The sequence below is a fragment of the Myxine glutinosa genome, chromosome 1 (genome assembly GCF_964187855.1).
Source record: "Myxine glutinosa chromosome 1, kmMyxGlut1.1, whole genome shotgun sequence".
Classification (NCBI taxonomy): domain Eukaryota; kingdom Metazoa; phylum Chordata; class Myxini; order Myxiniformes; family Myxinidae; genus Myxine; species Myxine glutinosa.
The window spans coordinates 264,425,893-264,443,574 of NC_136261.1; positions in this window are offsets into that span (position 1 = coordinate 264,425,893).

Consider the following 17,682-nt stretch of genomic DNA (forward strand, 5'->3'; position numbering starts at 1 on the left):
AAGGTTGCGGAGCCTTCGCTGTGTCCCGCCATTCCGCGCGTTTGTGTTGAACTTGAGTCCGCCATTGAGTGTTCGCCTCGGGAGTTAAAGTCTCGCAAATCGGCCATCCGTAACTGTGGTGTTAATCACAGTTGCGTAACAGTATGTCACGTGTGTTCGTGTATGTGACGTGTGTGCACGCGTGTGTGTATATGTGACGTGTGTGTACATGTGACGTGTGTGTGTGTATATGTGACGTGTGTGTATATGTGACGTGTGTGTATATGTGACGTGTGTGTATATGTGACGTGTGTGCGTGTATGTGACCTGTGTGTGTGTATATGTGACGTGTGTGTGTGTGTGTGTATGTCACGTGTGTTCGTGTATGTGGTGTGCGTGTGTGTGTGTGTGTCTGTCTGTATATGTGACGTATGTCTGTATATGTGACGTGTGTCTGTATATGTGACGTGTGTGTATATATATATATGTGACGTGTGTCTGTGTGTATGTGACGTGTTTATGTGTGTGTATTAACACTCTTAGCTTGGTGGATCAACAAGGCACAGATCGCGTACTATAACAGCCTATCGCGAGCAAATACACGTACTATAACAGCCTATCGCAAGGTGTTTGCTTACCGGTTAAGGTGGCTAGCTTGAGATCCTAGAGTATTGAGTTTGAGTCCCTGTCGAGCCGTTGAATTAACACCGAGGGGTCGACTCAGTCTGTCATCATTCCGAGGTCGGCAAAATGAGTACCAGCTCATTGGTAACAGGGGCACTGCATCAGAGGCACAGCCACGCCCCCATAAAAATGATGCAGCCAAACAGCCCCAGGCTGCATACGAATAAATAAAGCAACACAGATTGAAACGCAATGTGCGCATAATGTTTGGAACGTCCACTCCGAGAGAAAGGGGTTCAAATTCAATCTCCTGCTGAACAAGGAGAAAAAAGCCATAAAATGTTAGCCCCCGCCGCGGTTTTATTCATTTTGCTGTCCGGAGTTCAAGGCCGCCAGTCGGCCATCTTTGGTCGGATTACAAAACAAATTCTTCTGCATATGCATACTCTCATATATTGTCTTTGTGCCAAGTTTGAACAAGATTGGTCCATCCATGTACGAGAAATGGTTGGGGATACATTTAAGTTACAAAATGGCCACCAGACAGCCATCTTGGATCTAATCCAGAGAGAAAAATATTTTTCAAGTATATTGCTCGGCTGCGTGTGTTATTACTTGGCAAAAAAAATTTGGACAAGTATGTTGATCACTCCGGTTTGTTTGTGTGTGTGTGTGTGTGTGTGTGTGTGTGTGTGTGTGTGTGTGTGTGTGTGTGTGTGTGTGTGTGTGTGTGTGTGTGTTACTTGGCAAAAAAAATTTGGACAAGTATGTTGATCACTCCGGTTTGTTTGTGTGTTTTTGTGTGTATGTGTGTGTGTGTGTTTGTTTGTGTTTGTTACTTGGCAAAAATTAAAAAAAATTTCCAAGTATGTTGATCACTCCGCTTTATGTGTGTGTGTGTGTGTGTGTGTGTGTGTGTGTGTGTGTGTGTGTGTGTGTGTGTGTGTGTGTGTGTGTGTGTGTGTGTGTGTGTGTGTGTGTGTGTGTGTGTTTGTGTTTGTTACTTGGCAAAAAAAATAAAATAATTCCCAAGTATGTTGATCACTCCGCTTTGTGTGTGTGTGTGTGTGTGTGTGTGTGTGTGTGTGTGTGTGTGTGTGTGTGTGTGTGTGTGTGTGTGTGTGTGTGTGTGTGTGTGTGTGTGTGTGTGTGTGTGCTTGTCTGTCCGCTCACTTATACTTGCCTACAGGACACAATTTTAAACGGATCTTCACGAAACTTTACCAAATGGTGGAATTCGTGGTCCGTCAAAATTCTATATATTTTTGGGGTCAAAAGGTCAAAAGATCAATAAAGGCCAAAGGGCAACCACATGTTTTCAAATTTCTAAAATCATCAATTTTCATCCGATTGACTTGAAATTTGAAGAGCATATACATATAGGAGAACTGAATTCAACCACCAACTATTTTTGAGATTAGCGTTGGCCAAGAGGTCAACGAAGGCCAAAGGTCAACCACTTTTTATTGAATTTCTAAAATCCTCAATTTTCATCCAATTGACTTGAAATTTGGAGAGGATTTACATATCAGCTAACTGAATTCAACCACCAACTATTTTGAGATCAGCATAGGCCAAAAGGTCAACATAGGCCAAAGGTCAACAACCATTTCAAATTTCTAAAATCCTCAATTTTCATCCGATTGACTTGAAATTTGAATAGGATTTACATATCAGCTGACTGAATTCAACCACCTACTATTTTTGAGATTAGCTTCGGCCAAAAGGTCAACATAGGCCAAAGGTCAACCACTTTTTTCAAATTTTTAAAATCCTCAATTTTCATCAGATTCACTTGAAATTTGGAGAGGATTTACATATCAGCTAACTGAATTCAACCACCAACTATTTTGAGATCAGCATAGGCCAAAAGGTCAACATAGGCCAAAGGTCAACAACCATTTCAAATTCCTAAAATCCTCAATTTTCATCCGATTGACTTGAAATTTGAATACGATTTACATATCGGCAAACTGAATTCAACCACCAACTATTTTTGAGATCAGCGTTGGCCAAAAGATAAACGTAGGCCAAAGGTTAACCACTTTTTATTGAATTTCTAAAATCCTCAATTTTCATCCAATTGACTTGAAATTTGGAGAGGATTTTCATATCAGCCAACTGCATTCAACCACCTACTATTTTTGAGATTAGCTTCGGCCAAAAGGTCAACATAGGCCAAAGGTCAACCACTTTTTTCAAATTTCTAAAATCCTCAATTTTCATCTGACTGACTTGAAATTTGAATGGGATTTACATATCAGCAAACTGAATTAAACCACCAACTATTTTTGAGATCACCATCGGCCAAAAGAGCAACATAGGCCAAAGTCAACAACAATTTCAAATTTCTAAAATCCTCGATTTTCATACGATTCACTTGAAATTTGAATAGGATATACACATCAGTTAACTGAATTCAACCAACAACTATTTTTGAGATCAGCATAGGCCAAAAAGTCAACATAGGCCCAAGGTCAATGGCTTTTTTCAAATTTCTAAAAGCCTCAATTTTCATCCGTTTCACTTTAAATTTGAATAGGATTTTCATATCAGCCAACTGCATTCAACCACCTACTATTTTTGAGATCAATGTCGGCCAAAAGGTCAACATAGGCCAAAGGTTAACCACTTTTTTCGAATTTCTAAAATCCTCAATTTTCATCTGATTCACTTGAAATTTGAATAGGATTTTCATATCAGCTAACTGAATTCAACCACCAACTATTTTTGAGATCAATGTCGGCCAAAAGGTCAACATAGGCCAAAGGTTAACCACTTTTTTCAAATTTCTAAAAGCCTCAATTTTCATCCGTTTCACTTTAAATTTGAATAGGATTTTCATATCAGCCAACTGCATTCAACCACCTACTATTTTTGAGATCAATGTCGGCCAAAAGGTCAACATAGGCCAAAGGTTAACCACTTTTTTCGAATTTCTAAAATCCTCAATTTTCATCTGATTCACTTGAAATTTGAATAGGATTTTCATATCAGCTAACTGAATTCAACCACCAACTATTTTTTTGATCAACATAAGTCATAAGCTGAACATAGGCCAAAGGTCAACCAATTTTTTCAAATTTGCAAAATCCTCAATTTTCATCTGATTGACTTGAAATTTGAAAAGGATTTTCATATGAGGTTAGTGAAACCAACCACCAACTATTTTTGAGGTCAACATAGGCCAAAATGTCAACATAGACCAAATTTCTAAAATTGTCAATTTTCATCAGATTAACTTAAACTTTGAAGACGATTTGCACATCAAGTCACTGAATCCAATCACCATCTATTTTTGAGGTAAAAAGGAGTGCCATTCTACTTTGTTCTGTTTTGCCAAGTGTCGCTCTATGAGCGATTTTTCATCTGTCTGTTTGTCTGTTTGTGTGTCTGTCTGTGAACACGATATCCCAAAACGTTATGGACGGATTTGGACGAAATTTGTTGGCAACGTTGGATGTGCGACATAGACAAAATTATTAGATTTTGGTGACAATCCGGATCCGCATCTGGATCCGAGAATTTTTCAAGTGATTCTTTACCATTGAGAGATAGGGGGAAAAACGATATATAGCACAATATCTCAAAAAGTTGTGGGTGGATTTGGGCTAAACTTGGTGGACGAGTTGGTTATGTGACAAGAACAAGCCGATTCGATTTTGGTTCAGGTCCGAATCCAGATCCGGCCTATCAATGGATTACAAAACGTAAACTGTTCACCTTGCAGAGGTATATGCTCTACCGAGTGCTACTCTGGTTATTCCTAGGTATCGATATTACTTTAAGTCCAATCTCGAGGCGAAATACATGGACTATTGAATATTTGTCTGCATTTACTAGGAATGGGAGGAACACGGATGACAAACATCACCGTTGTACCCATTAACCTTACTATCTCTAAACTGGAGTCTGTTCTACTTCGTTTTTGTGACATCCTGGTAGAACAGATACAGGTAGAACAGAGCAAAACTAAGCGCATTCTGTTGTTATAAGTATAATGTTCTAGATCGAGCAGAATCACTTTATTCATCTCATTCATCGATTTTGTTTTCAGCAAGAATTGTTTTCTCATTTAAAGCCTTGAAACAAGATAAGCAGAATGGCTGTTTCGATTTGGCGAATACAATGTTGCCTTTTTCAGCTTTTCACGAGCGCCACAAATCTATAGTATTTGCCACGCTCCATTATTATGACCCACACGTGACCGACATTTACCTGGCACGACTTAGGCCTATCGATACAATAATGGTGTAACCTTTAAGATAGGCCATAGCATAATGGTGATTGATCCACAAGCAAGCAATGTCTAGTTTCATATCTTCACAGCTTTTCAAAGTTTATAAGACAAGGCCACACCATCCTATAATAAATAACACACCATTCTTCCCCCTGAGTGTCGTTTTTCGATTTTGCCAGTGACGTCACTTAAAATGTTCTCACCTTGATCCAAATGGCGGCTAATTTTCACACTGTGAGGCGCGTAGGAGCTGCCGAAGCAGTTTCTAGGCTATTGCTCACAATCCTGGACGGTTCGCCACTCCGACGCAGGATACTCAAATGGCTCATTCATCCCAGGAAGCTGGTGCTCATTTTGCCAACCTCGGAAGGGTGACAGGCTGAGTCAACCCACCTGGTGTTTATTCAACGGCGTCACAGGGGCTCGAACTCAGGACCTTGAGATCTTCAGCGAGCAACTTAACCATTAATGTAACAGCAGAGCTGCGCCATCGCATGAGGAGGCCCAATACGTGTATAAGCCAATCGTGTGGCTTTCCGGTCGAGTGTGCAATGTCGTATTTCATTTCTCTTACTCGAGTGAGTTCAATTTTCATGGCCGATTCGCAGAAATTCCTGTACCCTGAATGGATGAAGTGGCATGTTATGGAGTGGCCACCTGTACAGGAGTAATTAGAACCGTGAAGCGTACGTGGTTTCCCTTTGGTTGTCATTTCCAAATGCGGGTTTCAGAAGGTGGAACAGAGCACTCCCAGGTGTCCAAATATCCACCTTCATGTGTGGGTGTGGGTGTGTATGTGTATATATGTGCTTGTGTGTGTGTGTGTGTGTTTGTGTGTGTGTGTGTGTGTGCGTTTGTGTGTGTATATAAGTGTGTGTGTGTGTGTGTGTGTGTGTGTGTGTGTGTGTGTGTGTGTGTGCGCGTGTGCGTGTTTGTGTGTGTATATAAGTGTGTGTGTGTGTGTGTGTGTGTGTGTGTGTGTGTGTGTGTGTGTGTGTGTGTTTGTGCGTGTGTGCTTGTGTGTGTGCTTGTGTGTTTGTGTGTGTGTGTGTATGTGTGTGTGTGTGTGTGTGTGTGTTTGTGCGTGTGTGCTTGTGTGTGTGCTTGTGTGTGTATGTGTGTGTGTGCATGTGTGTGTGTGTGTGTGTTTGTGTGTGTATATAAGTGTGTGTGTGTGTGTGTGTGTGTGTGTGTGTGTGTGTGTGTGTGTGTGTGTGTGCAATATTTGTATACATATGTAAATAAAAAATACGAATCTCATCACCTGCAAAGCTCGTGTTCGGCCACCTTTCTTAACTACCGTGTCCCCCGATGACTAGCGCACACAACCTGATACTAAATATATAGGGTGTCCCATAAGTCTGCAACCAACCATAGGGCAAAATAAGCGATTCATGATTTTGTGATCATGATTCATGATTATGATTCATGATTATGGGATATAGCCTGGTGTTGGCTTAGCGGTTGGGGTGCCGGCTTGGGATCCTAGGATTCTGGGTTCGAACCTGATCGATCGCTGAATTAACGCCAGGGGGGTTCACTCAGCCTGTCACCCTTCCGAGGTCGGCAAATTTAGTACCAGCTTACTGGGATGAATGATCAGGGTGTGTACCCCAACTAAGAATAGGTACACCGTATCCCTGCGCATCGTAAGAGCATGACCAAGGGTTGGCGTCAGGAAGGGCATCCGGCCATAAAAACATTGCCTCAAACAGGGAACCATGATTGTCATGGGGCCCGCAAGGCTAACCTCTGCTTTAGTGGGGAAAAATGGCCTCAAAACGATCATTCATATATTCATTATGGGATGGTTCCAGACTTATGGGCCACCCTGGATTGTAAGGGTTCAGCCACCACCTCTCTGAATTGGCTCTCAGTTAAACCGACATGTGATTTGCAGTACTGCTTCATGTATGTAACCATGTTGAATTTTCAACTGCCCTGCGGGTTCAAAGTTTGTGAATACATGGTGTGGTTGTCCTGCACCTGATCACCAAAGAGATGTGTGCATATTCAATTTTCCTGTTTGCTCCTCTATCTAATAAGGTAAGATCTAATGGAAATCACTTAAATCTAGGACTTCAATGACATTTGCCTGAAATAAAATGTTATATTGTCCCTCAAATGTTGATTGAAATTGGATGTTTGCGAGTAAACTCATTGTCTGCATTCAATAAAAACTGACATCAATTACAGATTTGTTTGACTGAGCTGAGAACTCATGTTATGATGTTTGTTTAGTAGTTCCTGCTTGGAACGACCATGAGCTATGAACAATATTTGGCTCAATACCAATGCTACAACAAGGTCATTGGAGACCCTCCATACAATGGTTCAGGCAAGTGAACTTAATTACTAGCTATTGCTCTCCTTTCCTATTGCATCAAAAGGCTCTGCATGACGTCATCGCCAGGCACCAAAGGGAGCCCGGCGATGACGAGTGCTGAAAGGGAGTATTCCGTTTTCACTCCGGTTTCTTGTTGTGCACCGCTCCTTTCCTATTCCATCTCCAAGCTCTGCATGACGTCATCGCCGGGCACCAAAGGGAGCTCGGCAATGATGCACGCTGAAAGGGAGTCCTCAGTTTTCACTCTTGTTGTTTGTTTGTTTGTTTTCTTGTTTGTCCATGCAATATCTCAGCCATCATTTGAGCTCGGAAGTTGAAATTGGGGCACAATAGTGAGCAAGTACTTTGTCAAAAACAGTATTTTTTGTTTTTTGATGAACAATTAATTGATAAGTATCTTAATTATTATCGATTTATTAAGTACTTATACATTTCCTTTCTCTTCTGGGCAATATCTCAGGCACCTTTTGAGTTAGGAAGCTGATATTTGGACATGCCAATGACCAAGTGATTTTGGCTGTAAAGGCTATTTTTGATTTATTGATTAATCAATTAATCAATAAATTATTTAATTATTACATTAATGACTAAATTATTTTTATTTTTTTTAAGTTACAGATTCTAATGAAATTCTAATGTTGGTTGGAAATTCTAATGTTGGTGGTTTATGTATTCTATTAGCCAATTGATTAACTATTTTTTATTTATTTATGATTATTATTTATTTATTTTCATTCTTAATCATTTATTTATTTTTCTTTCTCATCTGGGCAATATCTTAGGCACCATTCGAGCTAGGACGCTGATATTTGGACATGACAGTGACCAAGTGATTTGGCTGTAAAGGGTATTTTTGATTTGTTGATTAATCAATTAATCGATTAATAATTATTTTTTTATTAATTACTTAATTTTTTTTATTTTTTATTAATGACTTATTTAATTAAATTTCTAAAAGTTACATCTTCGGATTAAGCACAAGTGGTTTAGTTATGCTATTAGCCAATTGATTAAGAAAATATTTTATGACAATCTTTTATTGATTGTAATTATGCAATTAATCAATTAATTATTGTACACCTCCCCCTCCAAATACAGTCTCTATGAGATGCACGGCAGTATTGCCGCGCTAGAGACTATTTAATTATTTGGCATGGGGACGGTGTACTTTGAATGTATCTGTACTTGTTTGTTTTCTTGTTTTTCTGGGTGATATCTCAGCCATCCTTTGAACTAGGAAGCTGAAAAAATATTTCAACACAGAGATAAAGTTCAGCTATTTTTAATAAACACATGTCAATAAACTAGAACGCCACTCAGTAGAGCGCATACTCCCGCCGTGGGTCAAGTTGGAGCCCTATCTTCCAATGGTAAAAAAATCCTTCAAAAAATTCCTGGATCCGGAATAATATCCTGAGCTTCACCAAAAACTAATCAATTCTTCCTTATCCCAAGGGCAATCATCCCACCAACTTTCATCCAAATCCGTTCAGAACTTTTCCAGATATCTTGTTCACAAATACACGAACACACAAACATTCGAACACACATACGCACGCACACACACACACACACACACACACACACACACACACACACACGGACGGACACGATCGAATGCATTACTCCCTGGCGGGAGCAACAAGAGGTTGCCTCAATCACAAAAAACAAAAAGCATGAACATCACAAGAGGTGGTGCAACAAAAGTCATAGCACTGCAATACAAAGGCACGCACCTGAATACAGTCAAAACAAAATGACACAGGAATGGACAGAACACTCCAAACAGTCAAGGACAGAATGACAGCAGTCCTCAATATCGTGTGTGTCCTCCCTGAGCTGTGATGCACGCTGTACACCTCCGACGCATGCTCTGTACCAGGCATCTGATGCAGTCCTGGGGAAGTCTGTCCCACTCCTCCTGAAAGCCTTAAATGAGCATTTGCCGATTGACAGCCGTTGATCTCCTCGATGCAAGACAGTCGACCAAGCTCATCCCATAAATGCTCAATGGGATTGAGGTCAGGGAATAAAGCATCCAAGGCATCACTTCAACACCCTGTTCCTGGAGGGTGTTGGTGGTCAGGCGAGCAGCATGGAGTCGAGCGGTGTCCTGCTGGAAAACTCCGATGTCAGGATGAGCCTAGAGAAATGGCAGCAGATGAAGTCTCAAAACTTCATTGACATAACGCTGACTAGTGAGATTGCCTTCGATGACGACCAGAGGTGTCCTGGAATGGGTGGAAATGCCGGCCCATACCATCACACTGGGTCCTCCCCAACGATTGATCTGGCAAATACAGCATGATGCATACCGTTCTCCACCTCTGCGCCATAACCATTGACGCTCATCAGCAGCATGGAGGCAAAATCTGGACTCATCGCTGAACAAGACTGCACTCCACTGTTGCTGTGTCCAGCGGCAATGCTGCAGACACCATCTTAGTCTGCTCCGCTGATGCACTGCCTTCAACACTGGACCTCTGCAAGGACATCTTGCCACCAAGCCCCGACTTCTCAAGCGCCTCCGCACAGTAGAGACACTGATGCGGTTGTTGTGGCAAACTTTTGTCACTGCAGCTGTTTGCGCCGCAGAACGGAAATGATCACGAAGGTGTTGCAGGACAATCTAGCGGTCTTAGTTTGGGCTGGTTATCCATGGCCTTCCTCTTCTTGGACCATCATTCACAGTTCCAGTTTCACCGTAACGCCTGGCCAGGTTGGAAATTGCAGGCTGTGGGCAACCGAGACGTTGGGCAATTGTTCGCTGGCTTACATCAGCCTCAAGCATCCAAATTGCCCTTAAACGTTGTTCAGATGTCAGGCATGGCCTCTGAATTTTCTTGTTGTTTTCCCTGTCAGAAGCCTCTAGTCTAGAGTGACTATAGACAGCAGTAAATGAATGTCTAACCACGAGAGCTGAAGGATTTCATTATGAGGGTCATTATTTAATGGGAAAGATCCCTATAAAGAACCACTCAAGCATGCCATTGTTGATCAACCAGGTGATTGAAGTGAAGTTCCGTTACATAATCAGCCATTACAATTGAAAAAACGTGTTTGTAAAGCTGCACATTTCAAAAAATGAAAGTGATAAGTTTATTTTTATGTTCAGTTTATATACATACATATATATATATATATATATATATTTATATTGCTTCGAGAAGTAGTCCTATAATCCCATTACTATTTATAATTTTGTGTGCTCCTTCCGAATCCTTCTAATGGGTTCCTGCTATCGCAGAAAAATTAATGTTACCGTTGGAACGACTACAATAAGCTCCCATTCCCACGTCTTCTTCCTCAATACCGAAGATGGAGGCTTTTCAAACAGGCATCTTTATAATTAAACAGATCAGCCAAATTCATGTTTCAAGTAAATTGATTATTAGCTTTACAATGATACCATATTTATTAATCTATGACAGCAGGAGCCTTAATAATAAAGAGAGGCATGTACACAGGGTGGAGCTTATTTTTGAACTTTTGAAATATGATCGTCTTACCATCTCAATGTGTTCCTATATATGAAATAAAAATGCAGGCAAATTATGAGCACAATTGAACAATATTTAGGGGTAGCTCAATGATGGTAAATTTTCTGATACCCCAAAGCTGCGGCCGCCCTTTTATTTCGCATACTACTGATAATAGATTAATTCTGTTGATAAATTAAGAACCTAATTTTAACTACTAAGTAAATTGACACTCTCTCCTATCATCATACACACAACATGCAATCATTGTGGTAAAATTAATTACTGGAAACACAGATAAAACCTTTAAGTTATAAAACTCTGTGCTCCATTAAATAAAAAATTACAGTAGTAATATGTACATTGTACATACACAATATCTGTTATAATAAAAGAGTAAAATGTTCGTTGAGCTAGAGTCTGCTAGACAATAAATGCTAAAATGAGATGTAGCGCTGACCTGGGAACGCTTATCATTATCACCATTGTATCTAAAAGTAAACACTGTACATAGGTGTATCACAGAACACTATTTGAAAATAAAAACGAAGTTATCACAGGCTTTGCAGAGAATCACAGACACAATGGGTGTATAAACATGGTATAATATTATCACAGATAATTATAGAAGCATAATCATTGTGGTTCAACTGTTTTTTTTTTGTTTTTTTTTTATACTGAATCGAGGCTCGTGAAAGAGCTGACAACCGCGAGGGAAAGACAGTACAGTGGGACCGCGAGGGAAAGACAGTACAGAGAGACCACGAGGGAAAGACAGCACAGAGGGACCGTGAGGGAAAGACAGTACAGTGGGACCGCGAGGGAAAGACAGCACAGGGGGACCGCGAGGGAAAGACAGCACAGAGGGACCGCGAGAGAAAGACAGCACAGAGGGACCGCGAGGGAAAGACAGCACAGAGGGACCGCGAGGGAAAGACAGCACAGAGGGACCGCGAGGGAAAGACAGCACAGAGGGACCGCGAGGGAAAGACAGCACAGAGGGACCGCGAGGGAAAGACCAATATGAACAGTCAGGTTCATATCTATTTCATGGTTCAGGTTCACAGGTTCATATCTATTATCCAACCAATCATCCGAATCCCATTGTTTTGCTGATAAATTGATAATGCAAATTTTTCATGAATTTATATTCCAGACATGTTCAGACTTGTGTACTGTTTGTACTCAATGGACTGACTATGCTGACTAAGCAACAGCTGCAACACTGTTGCAGCAGTATGTTTGTGTAATTGCTTGAGGCATTGTGCTCACTGCTCAGTTATTAATAGAACTGTTTGAATTTTCTTGATTCTTAATTTCTTAATGCTATGTTCTATTTCTTTCAGATTCATATCTGATTGAAAATGTCATCTGTGGAAAAAGCAACAAGATCTCAAACCAAGTTGTATCTCCTTGGCGACTCTGTGACTGAATTAAGTGGCAGCAAGTTGCCATCATTGCGTATGGCTCTTGGATTCTTCCTACATCACCATCTCGATCTGAAGGAGACCGTAAGACAATCGTCGGATGTTACCATCACGGAAATAGCTAACTTTTGGAAGAAAGCTAGAATCCCGATGAGAGCTCATCAAAACTGCCAAACCAAGCTTGAGCAGACATTTGAAGAATGACGTCTTCTGAAAAAGAACAAAGCGCGAACGTCACCAACTCAACTCGCGAGAGAGTCGGCTTTTGTTTCCAGGCTTGAAGACCTTTTTGATGTCTCTCACGCTGATGCTCTGACCAATACGTCAGTATTACAAGAAGACAAGGATTTCTTGTTAGCCCAGCGAGAAAAGGGAAGAAGGGGGTCGCTGGCTGGAGTAGATGTAAAGCTTGCTGCGAAGGAGAAAACGGCGTCCAAAATAGAGGAGGAAATGCTTGCCAGGCGTCAGCGAATGGAGCAAATGAAACAGTTAGCAGCTTCTACAGCTGAACTGATTTCATCTGGTTCTGAATCTGAAAACAGCTCAGCAGAAGATAGTGAAAAGATGGAAACTGGGGACAATGCAAGTGAGGGAGCTGCTGGAGGCATCACATTTCAGACACGAAAAAGAAAGAGGGGGCGAAAAACTGTCGTTACTGAAGAACTCGCAGCCGCTCTAGATCACACAAAAGTGTCAGACCGCAAAGCCGTTTTTGTTATAGCAGAAACTGCCAAAAGCTTGGGACAAAACATTGATGAACTTGCTCTAAACAGAGACTCAATTCGCCGACAAAGAGTACAACACCGAGTCCAGAGATCTGCAAATATAAAGGCGGAGTTTCAGGGTAACGTTCCCCTTGTTGTTCACTGGGATGGCAAACTGATCCTTGATCTAATTGGAAAAGAGAAGGTTGATCGCCTGCCAGTATTGGTTTCAGGGAAAGGAGTTTCTCAGCTACTCACAGTTGCCAAGCTTCCATCTGGAACAGGCGAGGCTCAGGCTGCTGCTGTCTTTGGAGCCATTGAAGACTGGGGCATAGCCTACAGCATCCAAGCTATGTGTTTTGACACGACCAGCTCAAACACTGGTCGGATCGCTGGTGCCTGTGTCCTCCTAGAGCAGAAGCTTGAGAAGGAGCTCTTGTCACTAGCTTGCAGGCATCACATTATGGAATTGATAATTGGTGCAGTGTTCCAAGTGTGTATGGGATTGGGAGCCAAATCTTCTCCCGAGGTTCCACTCTTCAAACGCTTCCAGGAATACTGGGGATTCATAGACACGGCCAAGTATGAACCAGGGATTGCAGCTGATGACGTGGCAAGTCTAGTGGAAGACATAAAGCAAGGCACTATCGATTATGCCAACAAGCATCTTGAACAGAGTCAGCCGAGAGATGATTATAAAGAATTCTTGGAACTTGTGATTGTCTTTCTCGGTGCTGCTCCTGCCAGAGGAGTGCGATTCATGTCACCCGGAGCAATGCACCACGCCCGCTGGATGTCCAAAGTAATATACTGTCTCAAGATCTGGATGTTCAAGGCTCAATTCAAACTGACTCCTGCAGAAAAGAGAGGATTACGTGATGTGTGTGTATTCACAGTACGTGTGTACCTGACAGCCTGGATCTCTGCACCTCAAGCATCAGGTGCTCCTTACAGTGACCTGCTGCTGCTGAAGTCACTGCTTGAATACTCATCAATCCATCCAGCCATCTCAAAGTCAACATCACGCAAGTTTTCCAATCACGTGTGGTACTTGTCACAGGAACTTGTTAACTTGGCTTTCTTCGACAGTCGGGTCAGTTCGGCAACCAAGAGACTGATGGTGAGTGCCATGAAGAATGAAGAAGACCAAGATCAGGATCATTCCAAGCGAATCACTGTTGCTCTTGATTCATTCAAGGACAAGAACTTGGAAGATTTCGTCACAGCAAGGTCAATGAAACTTCTGCGAATGATGGAACTTCCAGATGGATTTCTCGCGGTTGATCCGGACTTGTGGGATGACAGAGACGACTACAAGCAGGCTGCAGAAACAGTCAACTCTCTAAAAGTTGTCAATGACTACGCTGAACGTGGAGTGGCACTCATTCAGGAGTACAGTGGGTTGATAACCCGCGATGAAACTCAGCTGCAATTCCTGCTGCAAGTTGTCGAGGACCATCGCAGAATGTACCCTGACAGCAGAAAACATACACTGTCCGGGATGCCATGAAAATAATAAATTTGGGGTTTGCTGGACATTGTCAGACTGATACTATGATCTCTGTCAGAAACTGAACAAAGAATTCACTATTAACGTGTTCAAAAATAAATACTGTGTTCAAGTGTGTTGTTTAAAATAAATTAGGATATAGTCTGATATACTCGTAATTCGTTGAATTTTTATAATTTTCATAATCTTTGCGGCCCTTGAGCTACCCCTAAACATAATAATTTAGTGCTCAAACTTTTTATACAGTGTTTCTATATAATATGGAACAGATTAAGGGGGTAGGACTTTCAAAATAAAACTTTAGTTTTTAAGAAATTTTTAAGCTCCACCGTAATGGACACACACACACACACACACACACACACACACACACACACACACACACACACACACACACACACACACACACACACACACACACACACACACACACACACTCCTTTTCGTAGCAGGTTGGGTCACCCGATCAAGAATGGGTAACTTAGACTCAATAGACTCAACTTCCAGTTGGTGTTGATTTGCAATTCTTGCAAACTTTTGTATAATTTAATCGTTTTCTGTCCCACCGCGTGCGCGGCCTAGTTTATCTCGGCTTCCCTACCCCCATAGGTGTTCTGTGAATTTAAGTTCTTTCCTTCGCTGTATTGCTTATTTCTTAGATTTTCTCTTCTCCCCCTAACTTCCCCGAACATCGACCACTTGTCTAACGTTTTTAATCTCTTCAAAGTCTCTTCACGTCTCTTCTCGTCTCGGGAAGTCACGTGACGTCACGTCTCTTCAAAGCTGTGCATGCGCGCACGCTTTCGAAGTTAATAAGTAACTTTTCACAATTGTGTTTTTGTCGTAATACCGGCTTTACCACAGGTCGAAACTTTATCTTTCTTTCGGTGTGTATGTAACTATTGGTGTGTCTCTAATAGTATTCTTGGTGTTGGTTTTTCATACCTGTGTACAGAATCGTCGGTTTCCTTTCGGCGCTCGCAATTCCTTTCGGTCTCTATTTTTCACGTTCCACGTTCGGTCTCTGTCTTTGTTTTCATCCCAACTCAAAAAAAATAATATATATATATTATATAATATATATATTCCCTCCTCTGTTCTTATCCGTTTCGTTCTTATTTGTTCGTTCGTTCTTTGTTCACGTCGTTAAAAAATGTTCCATCTGTCCCCTGAAGAATGGTATTCTGTCATATTCTATAACACCTTTTTCTTCTTCTGCTATAAAAGGATGCTTTCGACTTGCTCACCAAATCTATTCATTCCAAAAAAAATTCCATCTCTTATAGTGCATCTTTCATTCATTCCCTAAACTCTCCAGAACTCCACCCATCCTTCAGCGTCCTCAAACGTATTTTTGACTCGAAGGTCGCAAGAAACACATTTTGCAAGAAATGTTCGTTTCCCATTAAACGTACATTTTTCAAAATCCAATCTCACCCCTCCCCTCCAAACCTCCCCTCCAAATCTCCAAATCTTCCCCATCACCCATCCCTTTCAAATCTTCCCCCTTGCCCCTCCCCTCCAAATCTTCTCCATCACCCAATCCCTTTCAGATCTCCCCCCTTGCCCCTTCCCTCCTAAACTCCCCCCACACCCCTCCCCACTGAGACCCTCCCTCACTCCTCCCCTCCAAGACTCCCCTCTCACCCCTCCTCCTCAAAGCGTCCTCCCCGCTTCTTCCCCCTTCCAACTCTCACCTTCAGCTCCCTCAACCTTCTGCCTCACTCTTCCCCCTCCTCAAACAACACCTCACTGCGCCTCACCCAATCACCATCAAACCTTTTGTCCGCCCCATACTTTCCTTTCTCCAAGCTGTTCTGAAATCTCTGACGCACCTTCAACAGCTCTCCCTACCTCTTCCTCCTCTTCCACATCATACCGTACCGCTCCCCCCCCCCCCCCCTGTTCTGTATCCGATGCTCCCCCTTCCTCTTCTTTAACAGTATGGACCTCAAACATCCGGGGCCTTCGCTCAAACTTGACTGATCTCTCCATACAGGTTGCTTCTGACAAACCAGACGTGATCTGCTTAACAGAAACTTTCCTCCTTCATGATGTCTCTGATTCCTTGGTATCTCTCCCAGGTTACTCCCTCCTCCGGTATGATAGACCTGAGCCTCGTCCTGGAGGGGGGGTTGCTATCTTTATAAAAAACTCTCTTCCTCACTCGCCCTGCACTGCCCTCTCTCCATCTCACCCCCAGGAATACCTTTGGCTACGGCTTCCCCTTCGCTCCCACCTTTTGTTCATATGTGTGTTGTACCGTCCACCAAACAGTGATGACTCCATCTACATCTCGCTGTCTGATAACATGGACCAACTTCTATCTACCCATCCCAACTCTCTCTTCCTCGTATGTGGTGATTTCAATTGTCACCATGCCAGTTGGCTGGGTGTGGGTACCTCTCTCACCAGCCATGGCTCTTCAGCAAAGGACTTCTGTGACTCACTGGGACTGACACAATCTGTCAATTTCCCGACCCGGAACTCAATCAATGGAGCAGCTTCTCTTCTGGACTTGGTTATGACTAACTTCCCTGAAAATGTCTGCTGCTCTTCTTCTGCTCCAATCGGCTCATCTGATCATGTGCTTGTTAAAGTGGACATCTCTCTGACCATTCTCAGAGAGCCTCCTCAGCGTCGACGAGTCTGGCATTTCACTCAGGCCAACTGGCATGGTCTTCAAGCAGCCATCAATCATCTGGACTGGTCTCCCATCTCTACCGCCTCTGACATCAACTCATCCTGGGAATTCTTCCAAAGTAAACTGCTCTCTCTCATGCACAGATTTATCCCATCTCGTCTTCAGTTGTCATACCCTTCCTCCCATCCGTGGTACACGGGATCTTGTGGTGAGGCTATTGCCCAGAAACAACTTGCTTTCGTCTCCTGGAAAGCAAATCCAACGGAAGGAAATCTCATTTCCTTTCACAAAGCCCGAAACAAGTGTGTGTCCACCCTCAGGAGAGCCAGGAAACAATATCTCTCCGTTCTCAGGACAGAACTCTCTTATCTGTCTCCCTCTTCCAAATCCTGGTGGTGTCTGGTCAAATCTGTTTCTTTTTTTTTCTTTTTTTCTTTTTTTCTTTTTTTTTTTTCTTTTTTTTTTGTATACAAGTTCGAGGCTCGTGAAAGAGCGAAAGAGTTTCTGGTGTTTGTTCCCCCTCCATCCCCTCCCTCACCTCAAACGGCCACACAGCTGACTCCACGCGTGAAAAAGCTGAATGCCTCAACTCTGTGTTTGCCTCTAAATCTTGTGTCCCAAACCCATCCCTCTCTGTACCCACCGTACCCAGTCGTACCCAGCTGCTCCTGGACTCTGTGTCCTTTCCTCCTGACAAGGTGGAAAAGTTTCTGTCAACCCTCGACTCT